The sequence below is a fragment of the Ctenocephalides felis genome, unplaced genomic scaffold (genome assembly GCF_003426905.1).
Source record: "Ctenocephalides felis isolate EL2017-DRISC unplaced genomic scaffold, ASM342690v1 CF-g0.4_SCAFFOLD_01604, whole genome shotgun sequence".
Lineage (NCBI taxonomy): Eukaryota > Metazoa > Arthropoda > Insecta > Siphonaptera > Pulicidae > Ctenocephalides > Ctenocephalides felis.
In genome coordinates, this window is record NW_020537758.1 from 1,866,986 (window position 1) to 1,877,361 (window position 10,376).

The following is a 10,376-nucleotide window of genomic DNA, read 5'->3' on the forward strand; positions in this document are numbered from 1 at the left end:
AAAAAATGTAGACATGGGTACAGAACAACGTCTGTCGGGTCATCTAGTATATATATATATATATATATATATATATATATATATATATATATGTATGTATGTATTATTCACCTCGTCTACTTCCTTGAGCCACCTATCGATCCCCATTGAAAGACCATTTGTTTGTTATATCATACACAAGCAGGACTCCTGAGCACCTCTTGAATACGAACGTATTATCGTGCAAAACCTGCCTTGACCGACGTGTCCCATAATTGTAACTTGACTCTTTTACCATCTAGCAGGATAGTTGTCGTCTTATAAGCTAAAATAAACACAATAACATATGATAATAATATATATTATATATTATATATATATATATATATATATATATATTCATGTGTCCTTTATCCCTTACCTGTTCCAAATGGGGACTCCACAGACCCGTCTTCCAACCGGATAGAATCTCCTGTTTCCCAACATCGCTGTCACCGACAAGCAAGACTTTTAGTAAATAATCATACTGTTTCGGAGGCTGACTTGATCTGTGTGGGGGCCCACCTCTGTTCTCTTCAGCCATATTATTTTGAGATATTTACAATAATATTTATGCATAATACAAACTATGGGAATATGAAAGTAAGCCAGCAAATTATTGGCATTTGTCAAGGGAGGGTGGTAAATGATACACAAATTGTGTGTTTTAACGTGCACAGATTTTGGAGCACTTTGTATATTTATTTTGATAAATTTTATAAGTGTTTTATCCGATTTTTATAAGTCTTTTATCCATATGTATGCAAGGACATTGTACAATTTTAAATTGTTCTACGTACGATTTTCATTGAATGTTTTTACGATTGTGTATTACGTGATGATTTCTTCAAGTGAAAATTATATTTAAATTGTTGACATATTTTGATTACACAAATAATTATTTATTTATTTTAGCTGTCGCACTAGAAAGTGTACGAAGTTGTTTACTGCCATCAGAATTCCATTGGAGGACGTTCGGAGGTCCGGGGAAAAACAATTCAAAGTTTTGGTTGAAATGGATTATTATTCAAAATTAATATTTAAATGTACATGGACAAGATTTACATGAATGGAATTCTCTACAGGTATTTTAAAATTTATATATATATATATACGTGGTCTGTTCAAAAAGTACCCGGAATTTTCGTTTTTTTCAAAAAAATATTTATTTATTCGTCTACATTAATGTGGTCCCCTTCAAAGTAGTCCCCCCCAGATATAATACACTTATGCCAGCGTTTTTTCCAATTTTCGAAGCACCATTGATATTCACTTTTTGATATGTCCTTGAGCACTCTCAGCGATTTTCTTCAATCGAGAAAAACCGCCGTCCTTTCATGGGTCCCTTCAACTTTGGGGAATAGGAAAAAGTCACACGGAGCCATATCTGGTGAATTTTTGCACTTTGCAACACTTTATTCATTTTTTACGCAAATTTAATACAAATTCTTTGACTTTCAATTCTTCCATTGTAAAAATCGCCGAGCTCAGAAAAACACGTCGAACCTTAGCGACTACCACAGACAAAGTAAACAGTGAATATAGCTGAAAATTTCATCATACTTTAGGGGCATGTATACCAACACAATAAAAAAAAATTTTGACAATCAGACACTCCAGACCCGCGAAATTTAATTATTAGTAATTCCGGGTACTTTTTGAACAGACCACGTACATATATATATATATATGTCACTCGTAATACAACTCGTCATATATGTATATATATGACACTCGTAATACAACTTCCAAACTAACAACAAGTTCGTTTGGAATAATGCTTTTTTATAATAAAATATATCATTCATTTTAATTTTACAATTTTTTTAAAATTTTTCATAACTCGACGTTTCCAATTTTTTTATTTCACTTTTATTTATTTTTTCGTGCAATTTTGTGTTTTTGTGTTGTTTTTCAAAGTTTATTTGTATGCACTGAAGATGGGTCAAATCAAGACCCGAAACGTATGTTCTTTAAATAAAAACATTTTTCATTAAAACTGTTTTTTAATTACTGGATGGATGCCCAAGAAACAATTTTATTATATTATTTCACCATCTGAAGAAAAACCTCTCGCTTTATATATATATACATATATATTCAATAGAAAGTCCTGGATTTTTTCAATATATTATTGTTCGTTTTTAAACCTAATTAAAAACATTTAATCCTTTAATAATTTTTGGGTATGTATATATATATATATATACATGTATATGTGTTGTAATATATACACATCCATATATGTGCTTATATATATATGTTTTTGTATATACACTATATACATGCACTTGCGTATATGTTCGTGTATATGATAGTACGTACATGAATATATAGATATATGCATATGTATGTATGTGTATGTGGGTGTGCATATACATGTGCATGTATATATATATATATATATATATATATATATATATACATAATATTTCTCAACATTTACTAAAGCAATATTTCCTCTTTTTTCGTAAATTACCAATACAAGAGCCATAAAAAATCATTTTTGCCAGGAATTCCGTACGTTGTCCTTTACATCTGGCAGACAGAAATCCATATCAGTGTGTTTAAGTCTTGTGTAGTGTCGTAACATCTACAAATATCCTCCAAAAAAATCGAGTGTTTTTAACAAAAAAAATATTAGTGATATGGATATATAAATTATTACAGGTAAATAATTTTTGCTTCTCAACTTTATATAATTCCTTTTTTAGATAATTTTTATTACTCTTTACACCGGTACATAATCTATTCTTTTATAATTTTTTTCTAATTAATCTGTATTGACCGTCATTAATTAATGTTAATCAATATTTAAAAAAAAAAAACATTGTACTTGACAGAATAAACCTGATGATGGAACGTACCTAGTTCCGAAACGTCGTATTAAACTTCTTCAAAAAACAAATTGTTTTTTATTATTGGATTTACTGTTCGGAAAAGAAACAATCAATATACACACATATATATATATATATATATATATATATATATGTGTGTATATAAATATGTATTATGTATATATTTTATATATAAAATTCTTCTATACGGTCGTATGATTTGATACTTCTCCTAAACGGTTATTCGGATTTCGATAATTCTTCTTAGAGTTTGTCAAAGGAGATATTTAAGATTTAATGGACGATAAAACTATAGTAATATTGTAGAAATAAATGGCAGAAATTACAAAAAACCACTTATCATTGTTTGACATTGAACTGTCATTTCTAGAAATATCAATTCACTTGAAATTAGAATTAAGCTGAAATTATGAGCCTAAATAATATTAAAATATTGTAATATACAAGAAAATTGTGATATCTATATTATTATTTCCTGAAAAGAGAAGAGATGTGCCAGAAATTTTGCAGATGAAATTATATAATTCAAGTTGTCAGATTATTTTTTTAATTTAATGTAGTCGTGTTTTGCCTTACTTTACTAAATTACAATACAAAAAAAGTTATTCAAAAAGTTATTTAGAAGTTTCATGGTGTCAAAAATTGCTATAATTTTATTTTTTTTCAAAATGACGTCGGATATCGATAGAAGAACTAATTGTAAAAAAACAATTTTTCATAATGTTTTTCAAAAAAGCAAATACTTTTCAAGTTACTGGCTACAAAAAATTTGGGGCTCGACACATAAGACTTTTTTTTAAAAAATGCTAAAAAAGTATTCTTTATACTCAATCTGTATAAAACTTTTTTTATTATATAAATATCCATATATATATATATATATAATATATACTATATCTATATATTATATATATATAGTATATATATTGTATATATATATATATATATATATATATATATATTGGGTTTGCCTTCACTTCACTGCTACAAAGTGCAAATGTGAAGTCTGCCATTTTAGGCAGTTTCTGATAAAATTCTTTTGTCATTGGATTTTTAATATTATAAACAATATTTTCATATATAATTATATATAGTTAACAACTTTTTCTCTAAATTTATTTTATTTAATCACAAAAACCTATGTAAATTTTTTAGTGCATCTTTGCACTGTCAACTAACCTTAAACATTTTCTTATTCATTATGCAAATATTATTTTGAAATGAAATTATATTCTTATTTTATTCTTAATTATATAACAATTATTTATATATTTTTTTATTAAATACTAAATTAAATTACATATTAAAATTTACTTAGCAAAGACTCAACTCAATCATCACTAAAGCTTCCCAACATTTTACACAGATGGACTATGAATCTACAAAACGCGCCAAATTTAAAAATTTTGAAGTTAAATTTAATACAGATTTTATAGATAGAAAAAATAAATATTTGTCTTCATATATAAAATTAATTAGTTAAATATTCAATCAGTTTTTGTCATAATTTGATCAAAAATCTTGGTATATTTTATTATTTGTTTTGAAAATCTGACACTGTTATAGTTTTTATGCTAGAATGCTATAATTTCAGTATGTTATTTACTAATACGTCTTTTAAAATATCTAGTATAAAAATAAATATATTTTCATACGAAAAATATAAGTAATTTATTATTTATTAATATACTTATTAATTTACTTGTCACAAATTTTCGGAACTGATTTTTTTTTTAATATATATAAAATTGCTAGAATGCTATAATTTTAACATAATATATAATAACAAGTTTAAGATTATATTTTGTACAAAAATACATATAGGCTCATAAATAAAGTCTGTGTAATTATTGATTAAAAAAGGCTTTGCTATCCTGATGCCTTTGGATAATAAAGATATTTTTAAATACTAGGGACAGTTATAGTTTTTGTGCTAATTCGCCGTAGTTTTAGTATTTTATACATTAAAGTATTTAAAAAAATGTAATGTACAAAAATATATATGCTTTCATATACAAAATTCATGTAATTGCTTTATTTTTAATCTGTTCGTTGCATTTAATATATTTTTCGCCTTAGAATTAATTTCCGACAAAATCTTTGTCAAAAACTAAATCAATTTACTAAATGGCAGTATTTTACATTCAGGTACCCAGTTTTCTTGTTTAAATTTCTTACTAAAGTTTGTGCTTTTCAGCAAAGTTTTGCTTCTTTGGAAATGTTTTCTTAATGTCCTCGTCGTCTTGAAACTCCTTTATGTTTGTTAATTTAGTAAAATACTTTGGAGCACCTTTGATGAAATACTGATTTTTAATAATCTCGTTAGAGACTTAACACTTTAATAAATAAATAATTATATATGTTAACATAGGCACAAATATATTTGTTTTAGAAAAAATCAGTTTCACATACTTCGGTTTTATTGCCATTGGATTTTTGCAATAACACGTGGCGACATGATTTTATAAAATTACTATTTACTCAAATTTTTATATGAAAACATACTTATTTCTGAACTAGACATTTTTTGAAACATATCAATAAATAACATACTAAAATTATAGCATCATAGCACAAAAATATAGCCTTGTCAGATTTTCAAACAAATAATAAAATATTCCTTGAATTTCTATATAATTATGTCATAAATTGATTAAATATTTAATTACTCGATTTTTATATATGAGGACATATATATTTTTGTACTTAATTTTTTTCTATACATATTTATTAATTGTAAATTTGAATTATAGCATTGTAGCAATTTTATATTTATTTAAAAAAAACAGCAAATTTTGGGTTACAAGGTTTTGAAATAACGCGTGGTTACATAATATTATTAAAATATTAATTATTCATATTTTTTATATGGAAACATACTTATTTTTATATTAAACATTTTTTTAAACATATCAATATTTTTTTTAATTACTATATTTGTTACAACTGCTAAATAATTAACATCAAGTAACAGTAATAAACAATAACATGAATTTAATAAAAATAGTACAGAATAAAGGATAGAATTTTCAATAAAATGATATCCGTAGTATGTTGATTTACTATAAAATAAAAGCAAATAATAATAATAATAAAATGAATAAGTATAATAAATAAAATTTCTGAATAATAAAAATAATATTAAAAAAACAATAAAGTAGAATAAAAACAGTAAGTGAAAGATAATAATAAGTATAACAAAAATATGACAGCCACTGATGATTAAGTATTTAATTACTCGATTTTTATATATTAGGACATATGTGTTTTTATACTGTAAATTTTTGTAGACACATCTATATATTGTATATTAAATTTATTATTCTAAAATGACTAGGTGTTAGTGGCATTTTGTATTAAAGCAAGATGCGTGATCTTTCCCATACATGTATGAAATGGAGGCTTAAGGCAAAAGCCACTGACACCTAGCATTTTAGAATAATTGGCTAGAGTACATGTACATATATTTATATTTCTATTATGTATACAATTTGGCCAGTACTACATAGCCAAGTTGAGATAATAATCAAGGCATCACGATGATGGAGATTAGGAAAACAATTCAGGTTATCGTCAGAGTACTGACTGACTGACTGGTTTAGAGAGAGCTATGGTCCGTTTCTAATTTGAAACGCACGTTTTAAAAGAAAATATTTATTTTGCGGCGAGACAAAAATGCCAAAAGGCCACACCATTAATAATAAAGTCCCGAATAATCGACAGAACAACGAACAACGAACAGCGAACAGGAACGACTTCCTAAAAACAAATAAACAGACTCCGCCCGAGAGCCCGACGAGGCAAGGCAATTAGGATTAAAATTAGAAAAGTGGAAAATTGTAATTCTCCGAGGAGGAAAATACCTTGCTTTATTACACGACACTTGGCAGTGACGGCCTTCGTTCGAAAGATGGAATTTATGGTCGGTGTAAAATATTAGAGACCTATGGAAAATAGAGAGTGGAGTTCTACCTCAAGAAAGATTTCTCTAGGAAACGTCTACTCATCACATGATAGTTTTTTAAGGATTTCTGAACTTTTCCGGTCTCTTAGTGTTAACTAGAAAAAACAGTAAATTTTTTGGATTTTTTTTTAAAACGATGGAATTTCTGATCAGTGTAAAATATTAGAGGCCTGTGAAAAATAGATAGTGACTAGAGTTCTACTGCAAGATAAAAAATAAATAATATATTTATATATATATATATATATATATATATATATATATATATCGATCCTTTACACACGTGTTTAATTTTCCAAATAATAAAAGGATTTTTGTTTGATTCCGCCATGTCTGTCAAGTTTCATTAACCCTATCAATCATAATATGCATTTATTTATTATATCTCTTATAACTTTCAAACCATTCGTTTAATATGAATGGAGTCTCAGAAGAATTTGTTTAGAATTAAATTGCTTATAATATTGTCTTACATTATATGTCTCTACATCAATTTTGTATACTTTAAAATTCCAATTGAAACTAATCCATCTTTATTGTTAACTTATTTGTTGTCGCATTTATTTAGAATATCTCTTGTAACTTTAAAACCATTCGATTAATAAGAATGGAGTCTTGTAAAAAAAAGAGAAAAAAAACTTGACGAGAGCCTGAAATAATATCTATTATTATTGATTACGGCTTGCTTTTGAACAAATAAATAAATAAATAAATAAAAGATATGCAATTTTGCTAAGGGATGTCCATTAATCACATGATAGTTTTTTTTAAGGATTTTTGAACTTTTCCTGTCTCTTTGTGACATCTAGGAAAAACAGTAAAATTTTTGGAATGTTGATACAAAAGATGAAAATTATGGTCGGTGTAAAATATTAGAGGCCTATGGAAAATAAATAGTGAGTGCAGTTCTACCTCAAGAAATATATAAAATTTTCCTAGGAAACGTGCATTCATCACATGATAGTTTTTTAAGAGTTTTTGGACTTTTGCTGTCTCTTGGTGTCATCTAAAAAAAACAGCAAAATTTTTGGATTTTTTTTTTTAATTTCGTTTTTTTTAAATTCAGGTGATATCTTAACATAATCTCCCCTTGTGATATTTTATTATTTTTATTAATGTGGAATAACAAGGTTGTAGAAATTGTTTAGACAAACATTTAATTATCATTATCAATTTATTCAATAACAATTGGCTTTGTTAGTATATTTTTACAATTGTAAAATTTTGACATGGCATATAATTTGTACCGTTATGAATTTGATATAATGAGAATTTTTCTAAAAAAAATTTTTTTAATTCAGCTGTTATTGCAGGATTATTTCTTGTCAATCTCCTAAAATATTAGAGACCTATGGAAATTTGTTTGTTCACACGTATTAATTACAAAAGGGTCAGTCATAGTAAAATTGTATATTTGGTACAATGTGCAATTATTAATATAAGTTTAAAAAATGCGCATACGTTTCGACTCTTGATTTTATCCATCTTCAGTGCGGTGCTAAAAATACACTAGAAAAAATGAAAAAATATTTATAATTGTAGTATAAAAAATCATTATTCACTTTCAAAAACAATCTGTTTTTTCACAAAATATTAGAGGCCTGCGTAAAGGGATTTATTATAAATAATTGGAAATTGTCTGAAAATTGGTAGGGAACTTTAAATTTAATACCTTTTGTTAAAATTTATTTTTTGCCATAGAATTTAAAGAATGCAATTAAGTTAGAAATTTACATTAAATTAACATGATCGTTTTTTAAACGCTTTGAAAATGATCGCAAAGTATCATACTGTGTATATTTAATATATATACATATATATATATATATATATATATATACACGTGTATACATTTCTTTTTCCATCAAACTTTATTGCATAAACAATTTTCATTGCAGCCGTTAAATACCGTTTGAGTAAACTTATTTTAATTTTATACTGGAAGCATAGAGTCGTACTATAAACTAAAAAAAATATGTAGAAAAAATGATAAACTAGAAAATATTAATTATATTATTTTTATTCTGAATATACAGAGTAAACTTTAAATATAAGTAATTTTTTAATATTTGTCACCGTACAAAAAATTGAATGAAAAAAATAATAAATAAAATAGATGCTAAATTTGATTTTTTTATTTTCGTTTTATTTAATATTCAAATTTGATTTAATAAGAAAACAAATAATTACATAATTGTAAAATAAAATATGAAATCATATTTCATCATATAAAAAAAACATAGAACTTTAGTAACATAAAGTCTAGTTAAAGTTTGTTTAGTGAAAAGCTTTTTTTTAATATATAAATAATATAAAATTGAAATGTATTTAGCTTAACTAATAAGCTTTTTAAAAATCTTAGCTAATAAAATAGAGATTTAGAAGTTTTTTATAATAATAATAAAATACTACGTGTACTTTTTAGTTACTTTACCAAACAATATTTTTAGTTTGTATATTTTTTCTGTAGTTCGGCCCTGTATTTCTAATTTTAGTGGCCCTAATGGTAAACAGTCTCGGCCGCTTATTCGCGATTTAAATCAATCGAATCGATCGATAATTGTTATCGATTTACTTAAATAGTTCAATAGTTTGATAGATAAATTCCAACGAAATGAATAGCTAAATAGATAAATAATTAAGTCTACGATTTATCAAACAATCTACGGTTTTAGTTTACTCAAAAATTAATAAAATTAATTTCATATATTTGTATTTATTTACTTTTCTCGTAAAAGCTAAGCTTAGAATATCTAAATTTCCTAAGTATCTAAGCTAAGCTAAATAACCAACTGATTTAAGAAAATAATTACCAAAATAATCGAATAAAACTTTTACTAAATATCTTTGTGTATAATTAGCTAAAACTCAAGATGGTATAAAGTTAGATGTTTTATCCAGATAGCTATTATTCTGAATATTTAAATAGATACTCGCAAACAATGGAAAATGAAAAATTTTGTTTCTAAACTAAAACCAAAAACAATTTAAATTTATTGATAAAGAGACGTGTTGATAAGTTTTTGGCCAAGGCAGGTCTGCAATTTAAAAAAAAAGGAAAAAAAAGCTTATAAGGCATTCAAATTAACGGAGCAAAATTTGAAATAAAAAATAATGAATTTTAATTATTGGTTATTTGAATCCAAATTTTGTATCACAATCGTATTGTGTTTTGTTAATTATATTTCTTTAAAAAAAATGTTATTAAGAAAAATAAGTTGAATATATTGTATAGAATTTTTTTCTCACTTTCCAAATTTTGCCGACCTGGGTAATAGCCCCTGGGCAATAACTATGTAACTAAATAGCTAAATAGATATTAGCTAGGTACTTATAAAATCTTAGTCGCTTATTTGGAATGAATAGTTGATTGGCAGAAGTACTGTTCTTTGAAGGACAAATGCTAACTTTCTGAATTGCTTCAGTAGAAAACTGTTTACCAGGTTAGATGAATAGATGACTATCAATTGAAATAGCTAAACTAGTGGTGTATGGCATCGTGCCTTAAGGCAAATTGCTGGTACTTCCCGTAC

General features: G+C 25.7%; 1 pseudogene; it reads right to left on the bottom strand.

The window, feature by feature from the left end:
* Window positions 1-967, bottom strand: part of LOC113372760 — a 2,648-nt pseudogene extending 1,681 nt beyond the window's left edge.
* Between the last annotated feature and the right edge of the window lie 9,409 nt (window positions 968-10,376).